The sequence below is a fragment of the Lolium rigidum genome, chromosome 6, assembly GCF_022539505.1.
Source record: "Lolium rigidum isolate FL_2022 chromosome 6, APGP_CSIRO_Lrig_0.1, whole genome shotgun sequence".
NCBI lineage: Eukaryota > Viridiplantae > Streptophyta > Magnoliopsida > Poales > Poaceae > Lolium > Lolium rigidum.
Genome location: NC_061513.1, coordinates 155,134,092 through 155,144,161, shown reverse-complemented (window position 1 = coordinate 155,144,161; position 10,070 = coordinate 155,134,092).

Here is a 10,070-nt window from a genome sequence, read left to right as displayed (position 1 = left end):
GAGCCTACAACCAAGCACAAGTCCTTGGCTGTAGCCTCGGGGGCTACTCCCATCGGGAATGCTGTTCGCGTGCCCGATGAGATTATGCAAAGAAGAAAGATAGAAGGGACAAAGAGTATATTTCGAGTTATAAATAACTCTGCATATACTCCCATCGGGAGAAAAATATAAGTCATCTTTGACTCAATAAAATGTGCCATTCCAACAGCCGAATAAGCACTTGACAATATATTCTCAGAATGCCAAAGTTGCGATCAATTTCTGAATGCCGCAGAACTTTGCGAAGGTAAGACCCCAGATCCGTTCTGTGAGGCGTGGCGCCGTCTCAGACGTCGGTGTGCTACTTTTATCCGTATCAACAGATACGAAGAAAAATCCGATAAATATAACTGGGACTCGACAGAATGGTAAGACCTTAAGCAGCACCTGTCAAAGTTTACACCAGTATCCCGAGATCATGTCCAGGGACGTGATTTTGAAGTAGGTTTTTGCGGATTGCCACTAGAGCAGTTAACTAGTACCTGATCCGTCAGATGAACTAGCCCCAACTACCATTATCCCTGCACAATATAGAAACTTATGTGAAGAAATATAGAAAGGTTTTTGAATTGTCGAGTAAAAATAAATAGTGGAGATTTTCCCTGACTCTACGATTCAAGCAAAATCTCGGGGGCTACTGACATAGGCATCCCCAATGCGCCTGCCGATGATGGTACCCGGGGTTTACTTAAGGCCCACTACCCGAAGAATAAGAAGGTTCGGAAGCCCAAGATATTGTTAAGGAAAGCTAGAGTTGTAATAGGAAGCATTATTTGTAATCTTGCGGGAGGAGTTAGAAACCTACCCGGACTCTATAATTTGTACAATACGAAACCCTCGGCTCCGCCTCCTATATAAGGGGGAGTCGAGGGACGCAGAAAGGATCGAATCATTGTTTTCTCAAACCCTAGTTTTCATATTCGTCGAGTACTTTTCGGCTGAAACCTTCGAGATCTACTTGCCCTCTACATCCAACTAAACCCTAGTCTACAATCTGTAGGCATTGACAAGTTAATACCTTGTCACCTGCTCTATAGCTTTTGGCATCGTAACTTCTATATTTGGTTTACATTCCTTGCTCTGTAGATCTAGCCATCATAACTTTATCTTGCTCAGTCGTTGTTACAAAAATTATGGCCTGCTACTATGTTGTTTGTGCCAATTTTTTACTCCATGAACATGTTGCCTTGCATTCCCTGTACTACAGGTGATGCCATTGTTTTGTATCTAGTTCATTGTAAGCTAACAAAGTAAGGACTTAGTTTGGCATGCTATCACTCTGCTATCTAGCCTGTAGTACAAATAAACTTGTCATACTACTAGATAATAATTTTGCGTGCCATCTTGTTCTTCAAAAGCTGCATTCTTGACTTGTTTCTCTGACTTGGCATGACGCTCACATATGGAAAGCTGAACATATTGGTTTACATTCCCTCTTATACAAGTTCACAGGTGATCCCACTATATTGTGTATCTGGTCCATCCTAAGCTCCAGCATTAACTATCCTCTATGTGTTGCTCATTACAAGTTTATATCCGGAAACATCTTGATTTGCATCCCCTTCACTATAAGTTCATGAGTATTATTTAGTTCACGGCCAAAATGAAGTAATTGCACTTGGCACATGTTGGTTCACATTCCCTCCTCTTTAGCTTTTGCCATCGTAACTTCTATTTTTGGTTTACATTCCCTGCTCTGTAGATGTAGCCATCATAACTTCATCTTGCTCGGTCGTTGTTACAAAATTTATAGCCTGCTACTATGTTGTTCATGCCAATTTTGTACTCCCCGAACATGTTGGTTTGCATGGGACTCGACAGTAGTAAGTCTGCTGTTTCATTCTAACATGCTCTGTTATATTGGCTGTTGGTATGCGGCATGCACTCTTTGTTTGCTTATTGTGCGCATTACAATGATATTGTTATAACGACGAAATGATGAGTTCCAAATTCTTTGGCAAACAATATTGTAGTGTCTTTGCCTTTCCATTGTTGTTGTCTTAACTTGTAATGTCTTTGTTTCAGATATAGGTGCTGCATGGAAAACTTAAAAGATTGCCGGATCGCTTCATTGTATTGCTAGGTTTAATTACCATTCAATTTCTCTGCGTTCTGTAATATTTTTTCAATGCCTTGCAGCTGATGTAATATTTAGTTAGTTTTTATAGTTCTTTCGCGCATTTTTTCTTTGGTGCTTGTGGTAAGTGAGGCTATCCGACAGAAATCAATGCTGCGTAAATATTCTCGATATCTAAATCACGAATTCACATCCCTTAAACGGCCCAATTAAGCGAAATCACATATGTGCCTGCCCGCAAAATCCTAAAGCGCCTATTATGCCGGCATATAAACAGCAACTAAACGGGCTGGCCCACTTACTTATTGGGCCAGCCCATTTGATTTACGGTAGACCCCACACTCTAATTGGGCTGGCCCACTTGCTTTAAGGTGGACCCCACCCACTACTGGGCCGGCCCACTAATTAGTTGGGCCAGCCCAATTGCTTTTGTGGTGGACCCCACATACTAAATGGGCCGGCCCTTTAAGAGGAAAGTGGGACCCACCTGTGTTTTTGGCCCGGCCCACTATCTTTTTGGGCCGGCCCACATGCTATATGGTGGACCCCACATACTAATTGGGCCGGCCCTTTAACAGGAAAGTGGGGCCCACCTGTGCTTTTGGCCCGGCCCACTATCTTGTTCGGCCAGCCCACTTGCTAGATGGTGGACCCCACATACTAAATGGGTCGACCCTTTAACATGGGAGTGGGACCCACCTGTGTTTTGGCCCGGCCCACTATCTTGTCGGGCCGGCCCACTTACTCTATGGTGGACCCCACATACTAAATGGGCTGGCCCTTTAACAGGAAAGTGGGACCCACATGATAATTGGGCCGGCCCAATAACTTCTTGGGCCGGCCCAGTTGTTTTAAGGTGGACCCCACTAGTTAAATTGGCCGGCCCGATAACAGGAAAGTGGGTCCCACACTACTAGGAAAAGGCCTAGCCGTAAGAAGTGTATCAGTGGCGCACGTCAAAAGTAGTGCGCCACTACTAGTTACCAGTGGCGCACCGAAAAGTGGTGCTCCACTGATAGAAAAATAATAGTGGCGCACCTCTTTTTTGGTGCGCCACCACTACAGATCTGCCAGAGCCCACCTCTCCTCCAAGCTTACCAGTGGCGCACCTCTTACTGGTGCGCCACTGTTATCTCACATAGCAATGGCGCACCCCATATGAGACTAGATTATAAATAGGGTCTAGGATTAGCAGTGGAGCACCACATACAGATGCGCCACTACTATCTTAAATAGCAGTCGCGCACTACACATGGTGCGCCACTGTGTTGTCAACTACCGACCCGTCCATGACTTGAATTAGTACAAAGAAATCCTATGGCACAAGTCTGAAACGTGGTGGCTCTTCTCGCGCGGGACCAAATCAATTATTCTCCATCCACGCGTCCCCCCACCGACCACACCTCTTTCCAATAATTCTCCACCGTTCTCCTCTCTCCTCTCTCCAACCAATAATTCTCCATCTCTTCTCCTCTACGGTGAGTCTGCAAAGGCTCCGACGAAGCGGCCGCCACTCGAGCGCATCTAGCTAGCCAGCCACCATGAGAGCCGCGTCTCCACTTCCGCGCGTCTCGCCGGACGGCCTGCTCAACAGCCGCCGTCGTCACTTTCTCTCGTTCGCCGGCCGTCCCCCGCGACAGCCGCTGCTCCTGCTCACGCGCGTCTTGCCCGCCCTGCTTCCGCGGCAGTAGCCGTCGGCACTCCCGCGCGTCTCGCCGACCAGCCTCTGCAGCAGCCGCCGTTTCAGCTCGTGCGCGTCTCACTGCGGCTGCCCCCGCGGCAGCAGCCCTACGCGGGCGCGGCGGACAGGGCAAGCGTTATGGCGCGGTCGTCGGGCGCTGCGTCCTACTCCGACCTGGCGACCCGAACAGCGCTACGGAACAAGGCCACAGCTCCCGACCTCGGCGTACGACGTGGAGGCGCTCGAGAGGCGCGGGTTCTCGACGGTGTTGGCCACGAACCTGCTCCACTAGCTGGCCAGTCGCCGCCGCCGACACCAGCCGCCGCCGCCACCGCCACCAGCCGCCGCCGCCACCAGTGGACGACAACGTTCAAGATGGCGGATCCAACCCTCGCGCCCAAGATCCCGATCTGGATCTGATATTTTTGCCATTAGACCCCTGTAATATTTGAGATGTGAATCTAGATTTAGTTCTGACGTTTTTGCGTCCAGCCTCCTGTAATAGTTAAAATCAACCCGCAGTACATGGATGTGTTGGCCAGGCGGCCAGCCTGTATTTTTTTAATGAAAAAAAACTTAGCAGTGGCGCATGCTAATGACGAAGAGAGGTGCGCCATTGCTGTAGTGCCCATATCAGTGGCGCACCAAGTGGTGCGCCACTACTAATTTTTAGGAGTGGCGTGATAGTAGTGGCGCACCACTAGTGCGCCACTGATGGCAAAAAGTGGTGCGCCACTGATTGCCTGTTTTCTAGTAGTGCCACATGTCTTGTGGGCCGACCCTTTTGCCTTTGGACCGGTCAAACGAGTGCATTCGGTCCGGCCCACATGCATAGTGGGCCGGCCCATTAAAGTTTTGACCAGTCAACCTTAGAGGTTAGGCCCGGCCCACGTAACTAATGGACCAGCCCAGCTATATAGTTGACCGGTCAAACTAAGTCAGCTGGCCCGGCCCGCAAACTTAATGGGTCGGCCCGCTTAAGACGTGGCAGGCCTCGTGTGGGCCTACCATCTACCACGGGGTTTCAGCCGGTTAACGCCGTTAACTGCCAGTTAACGGCGTCTGCCACGTGTCAGTTTGCATGACGTCAGCAGTCAACGGGATCCCGGAAACACTTGAGCAACGGTCCGATTTTCCGTGGCGGAAGGGCGCCCAAGCGCGACGGACCGGAAAAATCGTCGTTGGACTTTGCCTGACGCAGTTTCCACAACAGAACCCATATCGTCGGGTTAGGCCCATAGGCGACGAAAAATACCCCTTAGCGGATGATTTTGAGACGTTGTCTATCAGAACTTTTCTTGTAGTGTAACTTGGGGGGAAGTTCCCCCCTTGTTTTGGCCGACCCTTGGGCTTGGAGGAGGGGCCAAGGCAGCCCCCCATGCCTATATAAGAGGGAGGGGAGGGCTGGGGCGCACCTCATCATTCCCCAATCCCTAGCTGCCCCTCTCTCCCTCCTCCTTCTTCCTGCGCAGGCTTGGCGAAGCCCTGCAGGAATTTCTCCTCCACCACCACGCCGTCGTGCTGCTGGGATTCCGAGGGGATCTACCACACCTCCGCTCCCCGCTGGAACGGGGAGAGGACGGGCTTCATCGACACCGTACGCACGACTGAGTACAGAAGTGCTGCCGGATTGCAGCACTGGATGATCGACTACATCAACAACGAGATCTAATCTCGTAGGCTTTGGAAATCTTCGAGGGTTAGTATCACATACATCTCGTTGCTTCGATCTTAATAGATTAGAGCTTGGCTTTTACTAGATTGGATCTTGGTTTTGTTCTTGTTCACGGTAGAATTTTTTTGTTTTCTATGCAACAAACCCCATCAATTGCAATCTGAAATAAAAATGGCAGCAATCAAACATGTAACAGAACTTGTTGGAAACGGTGTTTCAATGCTTAGAAACAAGGCCTAGGGATCATACTTTCACTAGTGGACACTCTCAACAATGATCACATAATAAATAAATAACTTCTCCTCACTTGTGCTACTCTCAAACACTCTCTTGTTGGATAACAAACACCATTCATTGTGTAGGGCTACAAGAGCACCCTCAAGCCGGAGTAAACAAGCTCCACAACGTCATAAAGGAATCACACACGATGCGCACACTGTCACCGTCATACAAAGCTCATGATCACATAAAGATCACACCATGGGAGAGAGAGATGAACCACATAGCTACCGGTAGAGCCCTCAGCCTCGGGGGAGAACTACTCCCTCCTCATCATGGGAGACAGCAACGGCGATGAAGATGGCGATGGAGTCGATGGAGATGGATTCCGGGGGCACTTCCCCATCCCGGCGGCGTGCCGGAACAGAGAATATGTCCCCCGAAACTTGTCTTCGCGATGGCGGCGGCTACGGAACTCTTCGTGGAATATCACTGGATTATTTAGGGTTTTCGCGACGGGGAGAATATATAGGCGAAGGGGCGATGTCGGTGGAGTCCCGAGGTGGGGTCCCCACCTGGCGGCGCGGCCAGGGCTGGGCCCGCGCCCCCTAGGGTGTGGGCACCTCGTGGCCCCACTTCGTCTCTCCTTCGGACTCCGTGAAGCCCCTGGAAAAATAAGAACGTGGCCTTTTGTTTCGTCCAATTCCGAGAATATTTCCTGTGTAAGATTTCTGAAACCAAAAACAGCAGAAAACGAGAACCGGCGCTTCGGCATCTTGTTAATAGGTTAGTACCGGAAAATGCATCAAAATGATATAAAGTATGAATAAATCATGTAGGTATTGTCATAAAACTAGCATGGAACATAAGAAATTATAGATACGTTGGAGACGTATCAAGCATCCCCAAGCTTAGTTCCTACTCGCCCTCGATTAGGTAAACGATAACAAGGATAATTTCTGAAGTGACATGCTACTATCATAATCTTGATCAACACTATTGTAAAGCATATGAGATGAATGAAGTGATTCAAAGCAATGTTAAAGATGATGATTAAACAACTGAATCATATAGCAAAGACTTTTCATGAATAGTACTTTCAAGACTAGCATCAAAAAGTCTTGCATAAGAGTTAACTCATAAAGCAATAGATTCTTAATAGAAGGTTTTGAAGCAACACAAAGGATGATTAAGTTTCAGAAATTGCTTTCAACTTGTAACATGTATATCTCATGGATAGTTGTCAACATAAAGTAATATAACAAGTGCAATAAGTAAACATGTAAGAGTCAATGCACACAGTTGACACAAGTGTTTGCTTCTAAGATAGAAAGAAGTAGGTAAACTGACTGAACATAAAGTAAAAGAAAGGCCCTTCACAGAGGGAAGCAGGGATTACTCATGTGCTAGAGCTTTTTATTTTGAAAACATGGAAACAATTTTGTCAGCGGTAGTAATAATTCATATGTGTTATGCATAAAACCTCCTATAAGTTGCGAGCCTCATGCACCAAATACCAATAGTGCCCGCACCTTTTCCTAATTAGCTCGGACTTCCATGGATTATCATTGCATTACATATGTTTCAACCAAGTGTCACAAAGGGGTACCTCTATGCCACCTGTACAAAGGTCCAAGGAGATAGATCGCATTTGATTTCTCAATTTTGATAGATCTCAACTTGAGGACATCCATACCGGGACAACATAGAAAACAGATAATGGACTCCTCTTTTATGCTTTAAGCATTCAACAATAATAATATTCTCATAAGAGATTCTGAGGATTAATATCCAAGCTGAAACTTCCACCATGATACATGGCTTTGGTTGGCGGCCCAATGTTGTTCTAACAATATGCATACTCAAACCATTTAATCATGATAAATCGCCCTTACTTCAGACAAGACGAACATGCATAGCAACTCACATGATATTCAACAAAGGTGTAACAAGTTGATGGCGTCCCCAGAAACATGGTTACCGCTCAACAAGCAACTTATAAGAACTAAGATACATAAGCGACATATTCATTACCACAATAGTTTTTTAGGCTACTTTCCCATGAGCTATGTATTGCAAAGACAAGGAATGAATTTTTAAAGGTAGCACGCAAGCAATTTACTTTGGAATGGAAGAAAAATACCACATATAGGTAGTTATGGTGGACACAAATGGCATAAGTTTTGGCTCAAGGTTTTTGGATGCACGAGAAGCATTCCCTCTCAGTACAAGGCTTTGGCTAGCAAGGTTGTTTGAAGCAAACACAAGTATGAACCGGTACAGCAAAAACTTACACAAGAACATATTGCAAGCATTATAAGACTCTACACTGTCTTCCTTGTTGTTCAAACACTTTTACCGTAAAATATCTAGACCGTAGAGAGACCAATCATGCAAACCAAATTTCAACAAGCTCTACAGTAGTTCTCCACTAATAGATTTAAACTACATGATGCAAGAGCTTAAACATTATCTACTTGAGAGCTCAAAACAATTGCCAAGTATCAAATTATTCAAGATAATATACCAATTACCACATGAAGCATTTTCTATTTCCAACCAAATAACAATAAGTGAAGCGACTTTCAACTTTCGCCATTGAACATTAAAAGTAAAACTAAGAACACAAGTGTTCATATGAAAAAGTGGAGCGTGTCTCTCTCCCACACAATGAATGCTAGGATCTGATTTTATTCGAACAAAAACAAAAATAAAAGCACACAGACGCTCCAAGTAAAGCACATAAGATGTGACGGAAAAAAAATAGTTTCACTAGAGGTGACCTGATAAGTTGTTGATGAAGAAGGGGATGCCTTGGGCATCCCCAAGCTTAGATGCTTGAGTCTTCTTGAAATATGCAGGGATGAACCACGGGGTCATCCCCAAGCTTAGACTTTTCACTCTTCTTGATCATATCATATCATCCTCCTCTCTTGATCCTTGAAAACTTCCTCCACACCAAACTCAAAACAATCTCATTAGAGGGTTAGTGCATAATCAAAAATTACATGTTCAGCAAGGAAACAATCATTACCAACACTTCTGGACATGACCCAAGGCTACTAAAAGTTAATGGAACAAAGAAATCCACTCAACACAGTAAAAGAGGCAATGCGAAATAAAAGACAGAATCTGTCAAAACAGAATAGTCCGTAAAGACGAATTTTTTCGAGGCACTTAACAGGCTCAGATGAAAAAGCTCAAATTGAACGAAAGTTGCGTACATATCTGAGTATCACGCATGAATTTTTTCAGGATTTTACGAGTTTCCTACAGAGAGATCAACTCAAATTCGTGACAGCAAAAAATATGTTTCTGCGCAGGAATCCAAATCTAGTATCAACTTTACTATCAAAGACTTTACTTGGCACAACAACGAAATAAACATGATAAGGAGAGGTTGATACAGTAATAACAACTTCCAAGACACAACAAAACAGTAGCAAAATAAAAACATGGGTTATGTCCCAAGAAGTGCTTTCTTTATAGCCATTAAGATGGGCTCAGTAATTTTAATGGTGCTCACATGAAAAATAGAAAATGAAGCAAAAGGAGCATCAAGAAGCAAATTCAAAACACATTTTAGCCTAACCCACTTCCTATGCATAGAAATCTTGTAAATAAACAAGTCATGTAAGCATAATGCAACAAGCATAGAAAGGCAACACAAGTGCAACTTCAAGATTCTCAACATAAAGAGGGGAAACTTAATATTATTAAGATGCATATAACCATGTTTCCCTCTCTCATAATAACTTTCAGTAGCATCATGAACAAACTCAACAATATAACTATCACATAAAGCATTCTTATTCACATGCATAAAAGTATCATTACTCTCCACATAAGCATAATCAATTTTATTAGTAATAGTGGGAGTAAAACTATCACAACCATCATTGTAATTATCATAAATTGCAGGCATGGTATAATCATAATAAACTTTATCCTCCATAGTAGGAGGCACCAAAATACCACTATCATTATAGTCATCATAAATGGGAGGCAAAGTATCATCAAAGAAAATTTTCTCCTCAAAACTTGGGGGACTAAAAATATCACAACCAGCTTCCCCAAGCTTAAATTCTTTCATAGCATTAGCAATAATAGTATTCAAAGAGTTCATGCTAATAACATTGCTACAACTATTTTGCAAACAAAGTTCCATGGGTTTTTTAATTTTCTCTTCAAACACCTCATGTCCTAACTCAAGATAAATACTATAAAGATCTCTAATTTTTTGTTGTTGTTTTCCATTAAGCCTAACTAGTGAAATAAAAACAAGAAACAAAAATATATAATTGCAGAATCTAAAGGAAATAGCTTTGAGCACTCACACACCGGCAACAATGCTAGGAAATAGCTTAGTAGTAGGAGGA